The following is a 20,144-nucleotide window of genomic DNA, read 5'->3' on the forward strand; positions in this document are numbered from 1 at the left end:
ATGAACCAAAATTAAAACCACAAGAGCGGAAACAGCCTTTGGATGGAGGTAAGATAATTAAGATTTGGACATACTAATTTTGAAATTCTTATGCAACATTTAGTTAGAGCTCTGTTTCAACACACAGATGGTGGCTGAAGCCCTAGTGTTAGATGAGCTATTTCAGAAAGCCCATGCAGAGAAAGACCATCAGTGGGCAGAGATGGGACATCAAAGAATACCAGTTTTTGAAGGGTTAGGAAGAGGAAGAAAAACCTCAAAGGAAATAAAAAGAAAAGGAGAGGAAAAAAAACAAAGATACATAGTGTCCCACAAAGCAAGAGAACAGAGGGTTTTAAGAATCAGAGGGTCATCAACAATGTCAAATTCTACAGAAAAGTATAGGATTAAAAGTGTCCACTGTTTTGGGTAATTAGGACGTCACTGGCTAAAAGAGAAAAACCACTTTATTGGAGACCAGAGATGGAAGCCATAGTGTTGAAGTAAGAGGAGAAAATTTAGAGCAAGTGTAATGTAAAATAATGTCAGACATATAAAGACTCAGAAAATTTCCTTTCCACACAATTTTACTGAGGAAAATTTACTTGAGGACGTGCTCCAGCAAAGATTAAATGGATCCAACAAAGAAGTCATGAAATCTGAGAGAAAAAAATATAGCCAAGCCAGGATGACAGTCATGCAGCAAGTCCATTGAGTAATGTGTCCCAAACTGGCCACTTAACGGGAAAATTAGGGATCCTGGCGGTCTTACCATTAGATAAAGAAAACTTATATTTCTATTTTCTATAACCAAAAAGGCAATGAGAAACCTCATTAAAGAAAAACTTGTGCAAGAAGTCTGGACTAAATATGAAGCTAGCTGAAATATACCATGATTTCGAGCAATTTAATGGAATGTAAAGATAAAGAAACCTATATACTTGAACAATTCCATCTAGCAACATGGGTTTAATGAAATAGTATTATATCCCTTTCTCTCATGATTTATTCACACTACCTGATTCTGCAGTGAATTTAATCCTAAATATAAGTACTACTTAGTGGTGTTGAAGTTTTAGATTCAATTTATAAGCAATTTGCAAAGCATGAAAAACCTTCATATAGCTTGAAAACAGAATCTAAATTATTTAAATCTTGCCATGTAAAAAAAGCATTGGTACAGCCAATCAAAGTTGGCAGGATAAAAGTTGGGAAGGATATTTAACAATATGATAGTTAACGTTTATTGAATCCCTATTATGTCCCAGTCACTATTCTAAGCCTTTTGTGGGTTATTGAATTCATAACAATGCTTTGAGTTAGGTGCTATTTTCATACCCATTTTTCCAGATAAGTACACTCAAGTACAGAGAAGTGAAGTAACCTGCCAAAGGTCATGCAGCTAGAAAATTGAAGCGTTGAGATTGGTACCCCCATTGTCTGGCTCCAGAGCCTACATCTACAGTCCAGTGTTCTGCTTCCTCAGGAGAGGCAGAGAGAAGTACCCAGGTGCCACTGACCTTATCACACATCCTGATAGGGTATATTAACCCAAGTTGATGCAGCAGACCAGATGTTTAAGAATGTTTTTTAAAGTAACCTGGAGTGGTTGTCTCTGTAAGTTAGGACTAGGGGTGGGAGGCTGAGGGGAAAATCTTTCGTTTCTGTCATTTTATATACTTTTGAATCATTTGAATTGTTTTTACTATGTGCGTGGATTGCTTTCGTCATTTAAAAATCCTACTCCTACTTCAAGGCCATATTAAAGAGGTTCCTCCAAAAGCATCCCAGATTCCTTCAGTAAAAAATGGCCTCTCCATCCTCTGAGCTCCCATAGGGCTTTGTCTCTGCCCTCTTTAGAACCCGCTCCTGCTGACTTTACTACAGTTGCCTTTGAAAATGTCTTGAGGACAGCATCTTTGTCAGATTTATCTGGCTTATCTCCATAGCCTTGGCACTATGCCCTGCCTATGGTATGTGCTCAGTAAATGTTGAATAAACTCGTCGAGTGGCTTCTGCTAATGCCAGACTGTCTGTTCCCTTCAAAGCAGAGAACTTGGACAATGTAGCTTAAGTATGTCCATGTGTCAGTCATTGTTTGAAACTGGGGAAAAGGAGATGGGAAGAGAGAGAAATGCAGAGTGGATACTCTGCTCCATCCCTCTATAAAGACAGAATCACAGAATAGCAATACTGACATAGATTTTAGATCATTAAGTTCAACCCCATCGTTTTATACATGAGGAAATTGAGGCTAGGGAACAAAAAGGCTTGAAAGCCCACAGCTAAAAGATAATAACTGTATCAGTTTGGTTCTTTTTTTTTAATTTTTAATGTTTATTTATTCTTGATAGACAGAACAAAAGCAGGAGAGGAGAGAGAGAGAGAGGGAGACACAGAATCTGAAATGGGCTCCAGGCTCTAAGCTGTCAGCACAGAGCCTGACGTGGGGCTCGAACCCATGAACCACAAGATCATGAACTGAGCTGAAGTTGGACGCTTAATCAACTGAGCCACCCAGGCACCCCTATATCAGCTTAGATTCTTAAGGTTGTTTTTTTTTTTCTAATTACCAAAACAATACATGTTCAATTCTTGGCTTGAGTTTTTCCCCCTATAATCTCCATATTTTTATCTGAACATTGTTTTAAGCTTTTACTTTTCCTTTGGTGGCCACATTTTGTAATATTGCAAGCTGGCACAAATTCTTTTTGGATGTCAGTGAATAATGAGTGGGTGGATAGCTATATGAATTAGTGACTTTCCCAAGATAACATGGCTGGTCATTGCTGAGATTTAGCAAACCATCTTGCTAAGGGATGCCAAGCAGCTGAAGTACCTCGTGCAAATGCCCTTCATTATTGCTGTAACAACTGCAATCTGTCCTCTCATTTCCGTCATCTGTGAAAGGATCAGGGTCAGAACCTTACATACAGCCACAGAGGTTAAGGCCCAAAAGAGGAAGCTCCTTACCCAGGCTATGACAGTGAAGCCTTTCCTAGACTCAGGAATCAGCATTTTGTTGAAACCACTGGGCATGATCTCAGAGAGGAGCCAAGAGAAATCGACCCAGAGGATACTGTTAATCCAGGCAGCATCATGTTGTGAAGAGATACAGGAGAGAGACCTAGATTCCGGTCCTGGCTCAGGCACTAACTCCTTGAGTGACTTTGGGCAGGTCACCAACCCTCTCTGAGCATTTTTTTTCTTTACCTTAGAAGTGAAATGGTTATGGGGCACCTGGATGGCTCAGTTGGTTAATTGTCTGACTTTGGCTCAGATCATGATCTCACAGTTGGTAGGTTCAAGCCCCGCATCAGGCTCTATGCTGACAGCTCAGAGCCTGGAGCCTGCTTCAGATTCTGTGTCTCCCTCTCTCTGCCCATCCCCCCCCCAAATAAATTTATTTTAAAAATAAATAATTTAATAAAAAGAAAAAGAAGTGGGATAGTTAGACCCGTCCCCAGATGATGTCCGGTGGTTCTTCCAGGGTGAAAATGCCCCAACACCACAGCTTCAAAATGTCTCATTAGTATCCTGAAAAGGCAGAGCCTGCTGCCTTGGGGATTCCAGCCTCAGACTCACATGGGAAATACCCCTCTTCTTACCCCTTTGTCACGCACAGACTCTACTCCCCTACAGACAGCCAGAGCAGAGGGAGGGCACCCTTGGGCAGGTAACTTCCCCATCCCTGATCAGCTGCCCACTCGAACTGGAAGAAGGAGTAGGGGTCAGGAGCAGATCACTACGCTTCAGAGACTGCCTTCCATTGGAGGAGGGACCTGGAACCAGTCCAGCTACTTGCACAGTAAAGGAAGATCCAGTTTCCTCAACTGGAAGCAGGGGTGTGTCCTCCTCCTACTGCCTAAAGAGGGAGGCTTGTGGGAGGTCAGCAGTACTGGGAGGATAAAGAAACTACCTGGACAGAGGGCCAAGAAGGTTGGCCAAGAAACTACCTGGACAGAGGGCCAAGTCACTTGTGGTGACTCTCCACCCATGTCCAGACCCCCAGCATTGTGCCCTTAGTCTCTTCATGAACCATCTGCTTCTCTAGCCTCTCCTCCTTCCCTACTCCTCCACTTACACTTCATTCATTCAATGAATGTTTCCTGAGCACCTTCTCTTCTGGGTGCTGAGACTACCATAGTAAATGAGACAAAAACTCTGCTCTCAACGAGCTTACATTCTAGTGGAGGAGATAATAAATAAATAACCATTATATATAGTATGCAGATGGTGAGACATACTGTGAAGAAAGATAAAGCAAGTAGAAGAGATAGGACATGTGGGCAGAGCGTGCTATTTGAATTGGGTGGTCAGGGAAGACCTTGGCAATGAGGTGATAGCTGAGCAAAGACCTGGAGGTGATGGGACAGGCCATGGGACACCTGAGGAAAGAGCACTCCTGGGCAGAGAAAAGGCCCAGAGGTGGGATTGTGCTTGATGTCTTTGAAGAATGAAGTTGGTGTGGCTAGCAGGGCAGAAGTTGGAGAGGCAGCAGGAGGCAGAGTGTAGAACTTAGAAGCCATCACACACTGGCCAGGATGGGAAACCACTGGGAGGTGGTGAGCAGAGAAGGGACGTGTCTGCTGTGTGGAGGGCAGGTAAAGGTGGAAGTAGGGAGAGCAATTAGTTGCCTGTTGCAGTAAACCAGCTGAGAGATGACAGGGGCTTGGACAGGGTGGGGGACATGGTGAGAAGATTGGGGATATATTTTGAAATAGCACTGACAGATCTGCTGACACTGGGTGTGGGGCATGAAAGGGAGGAGTCTAAGATGACTCCCAGGCTTTTTGGACTGATGGAAGGATGGAGTTGTCATTAGCAGAGATGGGAGAGGCTATAGTGAGGCAGATGAGACATTTATTTAGATGGAGATGTCTGGTACACGGTTGGGTCCACAAGTCTAGAATTAAGGGGAGTAGTTGAGGGTAAAGATGTATTTTGTGAATCATCAGCAAATAGACCTGCTCTGTCCAACATAGAAGTCACCAGCCAGGAGTCACACTAGCCACACTTCAAGTGCTCAACAGCCAGATGTGGCAAGGGGCTACCATAGTGGACAACATGGGCACAGTAGCTTTCCATTGTTGCAGGAAGTTCTGTTGGACAGTGCTTATATGTCTTGAGATTGGTGAGATTCCCAGAACAGATACAAAAAAAGTGAGCATTTATTAGATGGGGAGATGAAGATGCAAATCCAGAAGGGAGTAGATTCCTACATGCCAGTAATGAAAGTGTATTGAAGAAGAGGGAGTGAGTGATTCACCAGGTCAAATGCTGCAATTAAGCCAGGGAGATTGAAGATTGAGATTTGACCAGTAGATTATAAGTAGGGCATTGGTCAGGGCGCCCAGGTAGCTCAGTAGGTTAAGCGTCTGACTCAGTTTTGCCTCAGGTCGTGATCACGTGGTTCGTGAGTCCGAGCCCCACGTTGGGCTGTGAGAATGGAGCCTGCTTGGGATTCTCTGTCTCCCACTCTCTCTTCACCTCCTCTGCTTGTGCTCTTTTTCTCTCTCTCTCTAAATAAAACTTGAAAAAAAAAGAAGTAGGGCATTGGTGAACTCAATGAGAGCAGTTTTGAGGAAGTGGAGGCAAAAGCTTGAGTGAAGTAGTGGATTCAAGAGAGAAGGAGAAGAAAGGCATTGGAGGCAGCACATGTACGCACCTTTTCAAATGAACGTGCTGGAAAGGAACAGGAAAAAAGGGTGCCGCTGGACAGGCTGGTTATGGTAAGGGAGGTTTTCAGGATGGGAGGAGCTCTGTAGCATGTCGCACTTTGTGAGAGGGAGAAATCGGTGATGCAGGAGTGAAGATAGACGGTTGAGAGTTATCTCTGTTTGCAAGGAAAGCAGATGGGATCCAGTCCCAAGTGGTAGGGTAGTCCTTGGCTAGGATTTGGACAGTTCCTCTGAAGGGAAGAGGGAAGGCAGAGGCCATGGCAAGGTGCAGATAAGAGGAAACTGTGGGAAGGGCAGCACGTGGAACTTCTCTAGCGATTGTCTTAGTTTTCCTGGGCTGTAGGAAGGAGGTCATCAGCTGAGTGTGAACAGAGGCATTGGAGGTGTGAGGAGAGAGAAGGCATCAAGCAGCCATCTGGGAAAGAGGGAAGGTGATGGGATTAGGGGATGGAAGAGAGATTGCTGGGCTGCCCCAAGTGTCTACTTGACATGTGTGTTCTTGCCAGATCCAGCCTGTTTTGCCTCTATGTGTTGACATATGCAGTTTTTTCTTATTGGAGGGTCCTTTCCACTTTCCTACCAGCTTATCTTCCCAACAAGCCAATGGTCCTGCAAGGCATAGCTTGGGAATCACCTCTGGCACCTCCCTCCCTCCCTTCCCATCCCTGTCTTAGAATTCTGATCATGTCACATTGTCATTATTTGCTTATGTGTCTGTTGCTGTAAGGGAGGGGTCACAAACATTTTCTGTAAAGGACCAGGTAGTAAATATTTTAGCTGTTATGGGCCATACAATCTGTCACACTATTCAGTTGGCCATTGTATCACAAAAGCAGCCAGACAATACATACAAGAATGGGCATGGCTGTGTTCCAATACAATTCTATTTTCAAAAACAGGCAGTCAGCTGGATTTGGCCTGCAGGCCTTAGTTTGCCAACCCTTGCTCAAGGAGATGGTGGGGATGGTGTCTCAGTTAACTCTATAGCCCCCATACCATTGGGGGATCTGGGTACCAGGTAGGGGTTCAGAAAATGTTTCAGAGGATGAGAGATGAATGGATGTACTAGAATAAGTGTTTAGGCCTGCCAAGGAACATGTATTACAGACAATATTCCCTTGAACATACAGGTCCTGGCATATTTGTCAGTGACTGGTCATACTACGGTCACACTGAGGGTACGGAAGGATGGCACATGGGAGGGGCACCTGGGTGGTTCAGTCAGTAAAGCATCTGACTTTGGCTCAGGTCATGTTCTCCTGGTTCATGAGTTTGAGCCTACATCGGACCTCTGTCTCCCTCTCTCTCCGCCCCTCCCCAGCTTGCATATGTGTGCACATGTTCTCTCTTTCTCTCTCAAAAATAAATAAAACATTTTTTAAAAAATAAAAAATAAACAAATAAATATATTTTTTTCCATAGGGCACCTGGGTGACTCAGTCGTAAGTGTCCAATTCTTGGTTTCAGCCCAAGCTCTCATGATTCGTGTATTCAAGCCTCACATCAGACTGCATGCTGACAGCAAGGAGCTGGCTTGGTATTCTCTCTCTCTCCCTCTCTCTCTCTGTCCCTCCCCCACTCACACACTCTCTTTCTCTCTCTCGTAATAAATTTTAAAAATAAAATTTTTTTCAAACTGTCAACTCTTTAAATATCACTTGTGTTCCCAGCATCTAGCATAGTGTCAGGCTCATCCCAGGAGCTGAAATATTTGGATGAGCAAATCTGGTCTCATTTTACAGATGCGAACACTGAGGTCCAGAAAAGGAAGGAAACTTGACCAAATCCCTCAAAAGAGGGAAGTCTGGGCTAGAACGTGCATTGCTGGTTCCCACTGCATAACTCTTATTCCATGTCCTTCTGTTGTGGTGCAAGTAATCAGCCCAAAGCAACCAAGGGAATTTGACATCTGAAACTTTCTTTGTATTTGCAGGTAGAGGTTTAGTAGACACTGTCTCTCCCCCACTACCAAATCTACAGCCTCCGAACTTGCCATAAATGTTGCAAATTCCCTTCTCTCCCTTCACTCTCCCTACTCAGCAGACTGAAAGGTGTGCTGAGCAGCCAAGCCTGCTCAGTGACGGGGAGGCCAGGTCTCTAAGGGAAGCTGCATAAACAGACAGAGCTCACCTCATATGAGTTCTACCCCTAGCTTCCACGTTGGGTCATGCTCCATCGTGACAGCTTGAGCTGTTTCCCTGGCAGGAAGGCAGCACGAATCTACAGGAGGGTTGTGCCAACCAGCAGCTGGTGCCTACCTACCGTGCCTGGGCGCCTGGCACAAGAGCCTGGTTGCTGAGGCACCCTCAGGCTCTCCTCAAGCCCAGCCAATCAGCGTCTTCCCAGGAACTCCTAGCAGCCTTCCTTCTGACAGGGTCAAAAGAAATGGCACAGATTGCAGAAGCTTAGGACTGAAAGGGAATTTAAAGATCATGCCTCCCAACACTTTTCAAACTGTGATGTCCTATAAATCTCCTGGGAATCTTATGATACAGCTCTCTGATTCATTAGGTCTGGGATAAGATGAGAATCTGCATTTCTAACAAGCTCTCAGGGAATGCGAATGATGCCACTAGTCCAAGGACCACACTCTGAAAAGAATGAATCTAATTCACCTCTGTCAGCCTTTGTTATAGGTGAGGAAACTCAGGAGGAGGGATTACAATTAAAATCACAGTAGAAGTCTCCTCAATATTAACTATACTAACCAACTGTATTTGCTATCTGCAGAATTCTTTGACACTTATCACAGACCACTTTATGTTAATATCCTGTTCCAGCTAGACTGTTTGAAGCAAGGTGATATCTTACTCTTCTGTGTATCTCCCTTTGAGTCCCATGTGAGAGGCCACATGAGCTGTGGAAAGCACATTTACCTGAGGCTAGGCCAACTGGGAGGGTTTTTGCACCAGGTGCTTCTGGGATCAGAGGCACAGTGGAGCGGACCCCAAGCTGGAACTAGAAGAACTCAGCAGGTACCAAACCTCAAGGGCAAGGTGAGGATAGAAGTGGGAAAGGTGTAGTGTGGGAGATGGCAGAGAGTCCAGGGAGTCATGTTGAATTGTTCTGAATTCAGTCCATGGATTGAGAGAGAAGGCTGCGGACTCATCTCATGTGGTGTCCAGGGCATGTGGCAGAGGGGGTGAGGCTGCTTTGCAAGCAAGGAGCCAGGACCAGCACCCAGTTCCTTCAAGGGCTCTACCATTTGTTGAACAAATATACAAAGGAAGGTCAAGACATATTAAAAGACTCCATATGCTTAGCAATGATTACACACTTCCTGGCACACTTCAAAAGTGGCAATGGCAAGTTTTTCTATTTGACTTAAAAATCAGTTATTCTTTTGAAGCCAGTGAGTTGAGCACACATACAGAGCCAAGCATAAGTCCATAGACCTGGATGCCAAACAGAGTTGCTCAGTAAATGCCGGAGGTCAAAGATGGCCCAGTCTGTCTGTCCACTGTGGTGCTTATCTTCCCAAGGGTAAAAAACAATATGTAATGAAAAGACAAGCCACAAAAGAAAATATCTGGAAGAAATACATTCTCTTCTGGAAGAAAAATATTTGCAAAACAGATACCTGACAAAGGACATGTGCTTAAATTATGCAAAGAACTCTTAAAACTCAATAATAAGAAAACAACCCAATAAAACCCAACTAAAAAGTGGGCAAAATATCTGCACAGTTACCTAACCAAAGAAGATCTACAGATGTCATACAAGCATATGAAAAGATGCTCCACATCCTGTGTCATTAAGAGATACCACAGTGATCGATACATATCGATTAGAATGCAAAAATCCCAGAACACCGAACGCACCAAACCCTGGTGAGGATGTGGAACAACAGGAACTCTCTCACTCATTTCTAGTGGGACTGCAGCGTGGTATGGTACAGCTACTTTGGAGAACAGTGTGGCAGGTTCACACTAAACATATTCTTACCATTCAGTCCAGCAGTTGCACTCCTCAGTATTGACCCAAAGGAGTTGTCCACACAAAAACCAGCACATGAATCTTTATAGCAGTTTTATTCATAATTACCAAAGGGTCATCTGGGTGGCTCAGTTGGTTGAGCGTCTGACTTCAGCTCAGGTCATGATCTCGCAGTTTGGTGCGTGAGTTTGAGCCCCACATTGGGCTCACTGCTGTCAGCCTGTCAGCACGGAGCCCACTGTGGATCCTCTGTCCCCTTCTCTCTGTCCCTCCCCAACTTACATTCTCCCCAAAAACAAATAAATATTAAAAAGAAAGAACATAATTACCCAAAACTGGAAGAAACCAAGATGTCCTTCAATAGATGAATGGATTAACAAACTGTTGTACATCTGGACAATGGAGTTTAATCAGCAATTAAAAGACATGAGCTATCTAGCCATGGAAAAGGCCTGGAGAACCTTTAAATGCATATTAGTAAGTGAAAGAGGCCAATTTGAAAAGGTGACAAGCTGTCTGACTCCACCTATATGACATCCTAGAAAAGGCACAACTAGACACATTAAAAAGATGAGTGTTGTCAGATATTCAGGGGGATGGAGGGACGAATGGAGAGAGGGCATTTAGGGGCAGTAAAACTATTCCATATGATACTGTTATGGTGGACACATGACATAAATCTGTCAAAACTCACAAGATATAAAACACAGTGACCCCCAATGTAAACTGAAGAGTTTATTAAGTATCAGTATTGGTTATCAAGGAGACCTGGGTGGCTCAGTCATTAAGCATCTGACTTCGGCTCAGATCATGATCTCACAGTTCGTGAGTTTGAGTCCTACACTGGTGTTGAGCCCCACTTTGGGTGAACACGAGCCCCAGGTGAGCCCCATCTGTCTGTCTGTGTGTCTCTCTCTCTGCCCTTTGTGGATTTTCTCTCTCTCTCTCTCACTTGTGACCTCTCAAAAAAAAAAAACAAAAGATATATATACATATCTGTATATATATACATATACATATATATATATTGGTTCATCAGTTGTAACAATGTACCGCACTAACATAACGTGTTAAAAATGGTGGAAACTATTGGGAGGTGGGTACATGGGAGTGCTCTGTACTTCCTGCTCAATTTTTCTATAAGCCTAAAACTGTGTCCCCCCCCTAAATAAAGCCTATTAATTTTTTTCATGTGTTGCTGAATTCTGAAAGGAAATCAGTTGCTGGATAACAGCTCAGCTCAGTTTCTCCTTAGGCACAAAAATGACCTTGCACATTCACTACTAGATGGCACTTCACAAGCTGCCTCAGCACAGCGTTGACACGTGGAGAACAGTCCTTGAGTTTGATGGATTATTGAGGAATACCTTTTGAATGTGGGAAGCACACTCATGGGGCCATCCAAGAGCCTTTCATTATTTTTCTGTCTTTAGAAAAGCCACCAACTAAATCTGGTACATAGAAACGTGCCAGAGATTTTTTTTTTTAATTTGCTGATTAGGAACCCTGACCTTTAAGGAGCCGATAGTCTAGAGTAGAAATTACATGAGCATAAACCACTATAACAGGAAATAAAAAGTAATTCATGCCCTGAGAGAGGTACAATTGAAGTAGGTGGGAGAGAAGAAAAAGATGTCTCCTCTCCACTGTCCTCAAGTGGAGGCAATGACACTGGTTTAGAGAAGGTTGGGTGAGAGAGCCAGGCACGATAGAATAGGGGAATCCATGTTCCAAGCAGAGAAAATTCTATAGGCAGAAAGGTAGATAATTGTGTGTGTGTGTGTGTGTGTGTGTGTGTGTGTGTGTGTGCGCGCGCGCGCACGCGCACACGTGCATGCACACTAGTAATATAGTGTCTGGGTAAGATGGCTGGAGTGAAGTGCATGGAGAAGGATAAGGAAGGGCTTAAAAGGTTGAGACAAGGTGGTGGAAGGATCTGAATCACAGGCAAGGAATTGAGACTATATGTTCGGTAAGCAGTGGGGAACCACTGAGGATATTTGAGTCGAGGAATGAGCAAATCACAGCTGTGCTTCAGAAGAGTCATCTGGCAGAAGCATATAAGATGTATATGAAAAGAGAAGCCTGGAGGTAATGACACCTGTCAGGAGACTGCTTTAAGGAAGTAACAAGAACACATACAGTTGGAAGCCATCTCTTCTACCTCTGAATTTCCACGGTCGCTTTTCTGTACCTCTCTTATGCACTTACTAATTTTTACACTATGTACATTTTTTAAACAGATTTCATTCATTGTAAAGGAAAATTAGACAATATGGAAATATAGGCAGTTAACAGTATTTTTACTGCCCAGAAATAACTACTGTTAACATTATGTGATCTGCCCTTTCAGATGCTTTATATATTCATACATTGGGTTTCTTATATTGGGCATTGTTTTAAAACCTACTTTTTCTAATTTATGGTGGACATAATTTCCTTGTCAATCAATATATCTAGATTTTTGTTGTCATTGGGTTTTGTTTTAACTGTCCCAGTTTTTAAAATTGTGGTAAAATACATAGAACATGAAATTTACCATTACTGACATTTAGTACATTCACATTGTTGTACAACCATTACTGTTTGGTTCTAGAACATTTCATAACCCAAAAGGAAACTCTGTACCCATCAAGTAGTCACTCCCCATTCTTCTGGCCTCCCACCCCTGGCAACAACTGATCTGCTTTCTGCCTCTGGAGATTTATCTGTTCTGGATATTTTATGTAAATGGAATTATACAATATGTGGCCTTTGATGACTGGCTTTCACTTAGTACAGTGTTTTCAAATTTCATTATATCTAGATTTTTTTAATGGAAATATCCTTTTTTTTTTTTCTTAAAAGATGCTCACAAACAAAAAGCACTGAGATTTGAGAACCCTCCTCAAGAATACCACTTCCCTGCCTCCCTATGTATAACTGCGGTTAGTAATTGGGAATATAGTCATCCAGACCTTTTAGGTGAATGGAAGTTGATGCGGAAGCATTCAGCTTATGACTTTATCCAATATTCTGTTGTCTCCCGTTTTCCGTCACCTGATATGAATGTTTGAAGGTGCCTTAACTTTTCTAGTCACTCTCGGGATTTAGGACAGACTCATTTTTCAGGTGTTAAAATATCCCATCTAAATCAAAACTTCAGTCTCTCATCCAGTCAACACAGCCTGACCTGCAGACCAGCTCTTCTGCTGCCCTGACACACCCCAGCCCCTCTGCTCACTCTGCCAGGGAAGAGAGTGTTGCATGCACCATTCCACTGAACACACTAACTTTTTAGGGCTACTCTTAGTTCCTGCTTTGGCACTATGTCCCTGGGTCCCTCTGGCCTAGGAGGCACCCTTCTTAGGTGGAGTCCTGTCAACATGCCCATAGGAAATCTATAACTATAGAGGGTGGTTCCTTATCTGGGACCATCCTACATCCTTTGAATGGCCTTTCCAGATTCGGGGAAATTCCCAAATTGAGTCCACCGCCCCACCCCCATGCAAGGTAGTAGCCTCCCTTGTAGCCCTGATGCAGCCGTTTGACCTGTCTCTGCCAATGAGATGGAGTTGTGGGGTCTAGGACTTGGAAGGGAAAGGAGAGGATGTTTGGTGCAGTAGCATCAGTGATGCTTTTACTGGAGTAGCATTAGGTCTGGTTGGTGTTCCTGACTATGTAGTTTTTTATGCTTGGCTCTCTGACCCACCCAGGATTCAGTATCCTTTAAAAATCCATGCTCTGCTTAAACTATTGAGTTGAATTTTCACTAAGAACCTTGACTGGTGTCACATCCTTGCTTAGCTGGTGGTTAAGGACAGGCTGCTCCCATCACTGCCCTCTGTCCTCACCTGGCCATCTCCCACTGCCCCAGCCAGCCTGGGAGTCTGGCATGGGTTTCTGTAGCCTTCCCTCCTACATGCTGTTGGGAGTAGCAGTTACTGGACCAGCTTGACCATCTGTTAGTATATTCCAAATAGATGGTCTGGCATCTCTTTTAAAAGGCATCTATGCAACTCTAGGACAACAGGATAGTCCCATTCCACACCCTGTCACATACACATTTTCTATGTATTTTTCATAAGTGGGATCATCATATGTGTTATTTTGTAGCCTACTTTTTAAAAAAAATTTAATGTTTATTTTACAGAGAGAGACAGAGTGCAGGCAGCGGAGGGGCAGAGAGAAAGGGTGACAGAATCTAAGCAGGCTCCAGGCTCTGAGCTGTCAGCACAGAACCCAATGCAGGGCTCAAACCCACGAACCACGAGATCATGACCTGAGCCAAAGTCAGCAGCTCAACCAACTGAGCCACCCAGGTGCCCCAATATGTATTTTTCATAAGTGGGATCATTATATATGTTATTTTGTAACCTACTTTTTAATGTTACATTGCAGACAAGTTTCCATGTTAATGAGAATAGTATACTTCCATCCATTTTTTTAAATTAGCCATATTGCTGAATGTATAATTAACAAACAATAAAAAGCACTCATTTTAAATGCACACTGCAACCATCATCTCATCAAAATCAAGATTTAAAATATTTCCATTATTCCAGCGACTTCCCTCATATCTCTTTGCAGTGTCTCCCAACCCTCAGCTCTTAGGCGACATTCATCCTTTTCAATAACTGGGTAACAATCCCATAACATACATGTTCCTTATTTATTTAACCAGTCTCCTATTGATAGACATTTATATTGCTTTCAATTTATTACTTTATTTATTCCTGTATCAACAAATATTTTTGGAGCACCTGCTATGTGTTAGGCATGGTGCTGTTATAACAATGGTTCACGTGTGTGTGTGTGTGTGTGTGTGTGTGTGTGTGTGTGTGTGTGTGTATTTAATAGCTTAATTCCTTAAAATGTATCCCCTAAAAGTGGAATTGCTGGGTCAAAAAGTGTGCATGTTAAAGTTATTTTTTTTAATGTTTGTTTATTTTTGAGAGAGAGAGTGCACGCGCACAGGCTGTGGAGGGGCAGAGAGAGAGGGAGACAGAGGATCCAAAGCAGGCTCCCCGCTGACAGCAGTGAGCCTGAACAGTGAGATCATGACCTGAGCCAGATGCTTAACCGACTGAGCCACCCAGGCACCCCCACATTAAAATAATTTTGATAAATATTGTCAAATTACCCTGAGCAAATTTTCAACAAATTACAGTCCTATCAACAATGTGTGTGAATGGCTATTATTCCCATACCATCATCAGCACTAGTTTTTATAAATCTTTCCCAGTCCATTAGGAGAAAGGTGGCTTTAATTTACGTGTCTTTGTTTACTGATAAGGTGGACCATCTTAGTGTCTGTGACTTTTATTTGGTTTGTGGAAATCACAGTCCCAGGAGCCAGTCTCCCTTGTCTGCACCCCTCAGAGTGAGGCTGTGACTGGGCTCTTCCCTGTATCTCTGTCCTCTGAGCTGGAAAGACATCCTGTTCTGTTGGAAGTTGGACAGAGGTCACTCTGGTTCCTGACAGTTCCCTACTTCCCACTTGAACAGCCACTTTGGAGAAAGGCCCTCAAGGGTAGCATTGGCCCTAAGCTCTTCCGTGATTGGACCTACCCCTGTGGGTACATGTGAGCAAGTCTACACCACTTAGAAACTGGGTCAGAGGAACAGATTGCAGAGCAGCTAAGGCCATGTTAAGTGTTTCTTTTGCAGCCCACTTCTGCAGCCTGGGGGCAGTGCTGATAGTGGATATTAAAGTTGCCTCCGGTGTGGCAGCCTTGGCTCTCCCAAGAGACCTTCCCTACCCTTCCAGATTAGGAGTCTCAGTGAGATGGCTCCTCAGATTGATTCTCTCTTGGCTGTTATGGTCTCGTTGTCCCCTTCTGTACCTTTACATATGAGTTCCCTCTCTCCCTTCCCTTTGCTTTTTGGCCGTTTTAGCCAATTACCAGAAGGCTGGGTTTGTAAGGTGGCTCTAGACTTCCTTCTTCCTCAGATATCCTGATACTCAGTTTATATTTATTTTTTATCGTCTTATGTTTTAAATGTTCAATATTAACAGTAGCACCATATTCACAACCTTCAGTGCTATCACTGAATTAATATTTCCCCTGTATTGAAACCACCAGGGTCTTACAGTTGATGCACAGATTTAATGTGACAGTATATAAGTTTTTTTTCATTGACAGGCTGTTATTAAATTGACTCTGTACCTTACATTGATGGCTTCTTAGAGACAATGATATGTGGTAGTAACAGTAAAAAATTTTCTCACGTGCAGTCCTACTTTGTCACATACCAGGACCAAACGACATACTGTGACAGTGCCTGAGGTGGGTCAGTTACATGTCATCCCAGTGGCAAAACTGGGCTCTGACTAAGGGATTTTCCCTAGTTTCAAAACCTCTGTCCCACGCAGTCTGAACTGCGTGAAGAGCCCAGGTGGGTGTTTTGACCAGTTGGGGTCTTGGAGTTGTTTTATTGTGTTTTCTGAGCCTGAATGTAAACTTTGGTGAGAATATCTGTAGTTTGTTCTGAGTTGAAGGCAGATAAGAAAGGACTATTGAAGCCAGCAAAATGAGCTCAGGGCCAGGAACTTCTAGAGATGATGGAGGATTTACTAAGTGCACACAAGCTGGGAATGGCAGTAGGTTTACAGAGGGTTGACAGCAGAGTGCGCTGGAATGAACTGAAGCCTGGAGGTGTTTGTGTAATTAACTCTGACTGTGGTTCTTGAAGGAGGGACATAAAAGTAAAGCCAATGGTGGGGGGAGGGGGGGCAGTTAGTTAGGCAGGACTCCCAGGAAACTTCAGTTCCTGGCTACCTGGATCAGGATAACTAGAGTGACCCAGGAATCTGCATTTTAGACAAGCTCTGTAGGTGGGTCTCAGGTCGGATGCAGCTAGAGCCTCTAGTGGACACCCTTGGCCTTGAGGCCAGAAAGCTGGTGTTCTCTTTTTTCTTCTGCCACTGACTGGATAAATGGTCCAGGGCAAGGCCAGGTCACCACATCCATGTGAAGAACCAGTGCCTTTTCAATTGTGCAGCCCATGCTGCCTTCCTCTTCCTTATTCTTGCCACACCTTCACTCTGTACATGTCCTCTTCAATCATTATCCACATATTGCTGCTTTGGAAACTTTCATCTGGTGAGATTGAAAGCTTGAGAGCAGGGATGGCCTTAGACCATGTTGCATCCCAGTACCCAGCACCAAGCTTTGCCCTTCCTGGGATCTCTATAAATGCCTGTTCTCTGAGGGGTCCTGACCAATATAAAGTCATGTAGTAGACACCTTGACTTGCATTTGCTCCAGTCTCTACCCTTTTAAAATATACAGTGCTGTTTAGAAGGAAGTGCTATCTTTCCAGCATCCCAAGAGATGTATGCACCATTGTATCTATATGACACTACTACATCATATAAAGGGATAGCTCCAAATTGGGAGCCTTCCAAAAAGACTTGGGTTCTCCAAAGACAGGTATTGGTGATGGTACCTCTCCCCAAATCCTGACCTAAAACAGAACCCCAGCTTAGTGCCAGTGGACACTGTGCCGCTGGTGTTCAGATGAGCCATTGGCCAACATTTTGACCATTGTGATCATGCAAAGACCTATGATCTGTGAAAGGAGACCTGACTTCTCTGCAGGTGAGGACAGGAGAGCACAACACTGAAGGGGACAACTTCAGGAAATTCTGGTGCCACCTTCTGACAGTTTCTGGTAATGTTTTGGGCACTATCCTATATATTGATCTACTCAAGTTATTAAAAAAGAGAGTGACTCTTCCTAAGTTTCTTCTCCTTTGAGAATATATCTAGTTGGTTAGGAGCTATATGTAGTTTAAGCTCACCATAATTTTACTCCTTCTCTTTGCCAGCTTATAAGCCCTGGCAGTAAGCAGGGGATGGGCACTAGGGCACTAGAGGGAACCCAGAAACTGGTTATTTGATTGGTTTGCTTTGGATGGTTAGGGTTTGTGGCACAAGGAAGAAAGTAGGATTCCCAGGGGATTGAGTGTTGCTAAAACAACTCATAGGAATGCTATGACAGGAAGGTCCCTAAGTCACCTGAGTATGTTGTGGTATAAAGATATGTATTACTAGTTTTGCTTTCACCCTTGTTTTCTGTTTTTACTCCAGTGATCCATGGAGAAGAGGGTATAATTAAGCAAGTATGTGGACTTATCTGGTTCACAGCCACCCTCAACAGCTTGTGAATGATTTAGACTCTTCCCTCAAAGAATTGCTGTGTAGTATGAAGTATTACAGTCCTTTGGAAAGCAATCTTGTTTTAAGTACGAAAATTTTAAATATATACTCTTCATCCCATTAATGCCACCCCTAAGAATCCATCCCATCCAATTAAAAATAAATACACATAGGGGCACCTGGGTGGCTCAGTCGGTTAAGTGTCAGACTTCGGCTCAGGCCATGATCTCATGGTTTGTGAGTTCGAGCCCTGTGTCTGGCTCTGTGCTGATAGCTCAGAGCCTGGAGCCTGCTCGGATTCTGTGTCTCCCCCTCTTTCTGCCTCTCCCATGCTCATGCTCTGTCTCTCTCAGTCTCTTAATAATAAACATTAAAAATAAATTAAAAATAAATACAAATTGAAATGTATACAAGGATGTTTATTGTAGCATTTTCCACAATGGCCAAAAAAACCAAAAAAACAAAAACTGCCCATCAATGGCTAAATTGTTAACTAAATTGTGGCACATCTACACCTTGAAATACTATACAACCATTAATTAAACAATGAGAGTTTTCTGCTTGACTTGGGAGAGGGGGTTTCTACCAGATATTGAGTGGGGGGGGGGGGAAGTAGTTAAGTATGAATAATATATATATATATATACATCTTCTAATGTTTATTTGTGAGAGAGAGAGAGAGAGAGAACATGCACACATGTGCACACGCAGGGGTGGGTAAAGAGGAAAACCGAGAACCCAAAGCAGGCTTCATGCTGTCAGTGCAGAACTCAATGTGGGACTCGAACTCCTAGAATTGTGAGATCATGATCTGAGCTGAAGTCAGACTTAAAGGATGGAGCCACCTATGTGCCCCTGAATAATATATATTTTTAAATAAAACAACCATTTGTGTAATTATATAAGCACACAGAATAGTAAGGAAAGATACACATAGGTTTAACATAGTTATGTGTGTGTGCACATAGGTTTGTTGGGGGAGGACAATAGTAAGGCAGGTAATATAGGGGATGCAAGCATCACTAAAAACTTGAATTTTATGACAAGCAATTTATGTAAAGTTATATATGTGCATGTGTGTATATATGTGAATTAAGAAGTTAGAAAAAATGTAAATCTTTATCTATTGACCAGAAAGGATGTCCTTATATGTTGATATGTGCTAAAAGCAAATTGCAAAGTTGGTGGGTTTTTTTGTTAAGCACAAACCCACAAAAATTAGCCTGTATATGTGAATACATGCTTACATTATTCTAAGCAAGGATTTCCATACCTGGGTGCTAACATAGGGACCTCAACTGAGATATGAAAGGTTAATAAGGAGGATGGAGGGAAGTTTTGTGTTTTAAAAACATACACTGGGGTGCCTGGGTAGCCTAGTCGGTTGAGCATCCAACTTCGGCTCAGGTCATAATCTCACAGTTCATGAGTTCGAGCCCCACATTGGGCTTGCTGCTGTGAACACAGAGCCCACTTCAGATCCTCTGTCCCCCTCTCTCTCTGCCCCTCCCCTGCTCATCCTCTCTCTCTCTCTCTCAAAAATAAAGATTTTAAAAATAAAATAAAAATATACATCTTTGTATTTTATGTGTTGCAGTGGACATTTGTCTATAATGTACCAGTGATCTATTGCCACAGTAATATCACATAATAAACTATACCCGAACTTGGTGGGCTTAAAAAAACCAAGCCTTCCCTTGGCAGATGGCTGAAGGAAGAAGGGAATTATGCCTGCCAGTGTGAGGAATCATAAGTTACTTAATATTTATAAAGAAATTTACAGCTTTCAAAACACTCTTGTAATGTTTCATTATTTCTCACCTTTTTGAATTTTAATTTCTATCTATGCATCTGTCTCCATCACTAGCCCACAAGTTTGAGTGCCGTGACCATGTCTCATTTATCATAATAATGTCAATGTTTATTTTAGTATTGTTCCTAGAACATGGGAGATGCTAATAAAGAACTGCTGATGCTAAAGATGCTAGTAAATAAAGAATTTTTTTAAAAACTTTATTTAACTCATGGGTCTGGATTAAATAGCTAGGTGGCTAGCTAGGCTGGGGATAGCTAGGTGGGTCTTTTGGTCTTAACTGAGCTCACTCACATATCTGGGGGGCAACTGTCTGTGGCTGGCCTTGAATGAGGCAGTTAGGCATCCTCCAGCAGGTCAGCCCTGGGTGTGTATGTTGTCATGGTGATGGACAAGTGAGAGGGCCAGCCCAATCATGTGAGTGCTTTTCATGTTTATCCATATATTAGGGTACTACAGAGAAACAGAACCAATACTGTGTGTGTGTGTGTGTGTGTGTATCAATAAAGAGAGTTATTACAAGGAATTGACTCACATGGTTATGGAAGCTGAGAAGTCTAGCCAGGAGAGCCACTAGTATAAGTTTGAGTC

At 43.0% G+C, this 20,144-nt stretch overlaps 1 protein-coding gene across 2 annotated transcripts in view; it reads left to right on the plus strand.

Moving 5' to 3' along the window:
• TMEM266 (transmembrane protein 266) overlaps window positions 1-20,144 on the plus strand; it is a 124,671-nt gene that overhangs the window by 21,805 nt on the left and 82,722 nt on the right. The window contains exon 1 of one of the 2 annotated variants that reach the window (XM_060617943.2): window positions 17,194-17,252. The exons of the other annotated variant lie outside the window; for it this stretch is intronic. The gene's annotated coding sequence lies outside the window, so the exon portion shown is untranslated. Of the gene's footprint in view, window positions 1-17,193; window positions 17,253-20,144 lie in introns of those variants that run through there. 2 annotated transcript variants of the gene reach the window in all.

Source organism: Panthera onca, chromosome B3 (assembly GCF_046562875.1).
Source record: "Panthera onca isolate mPanOnc1 chromosome B3, mPanOnc1 haplotype 2, whole genome shotgun sequence".
Classification (NCBI taxonomy): domain Eukaryota; kingdom Metazoa; phylum Chordata; class Mammalia; order Carnivora; family Felidae; genus Panthera; species Panthera onca.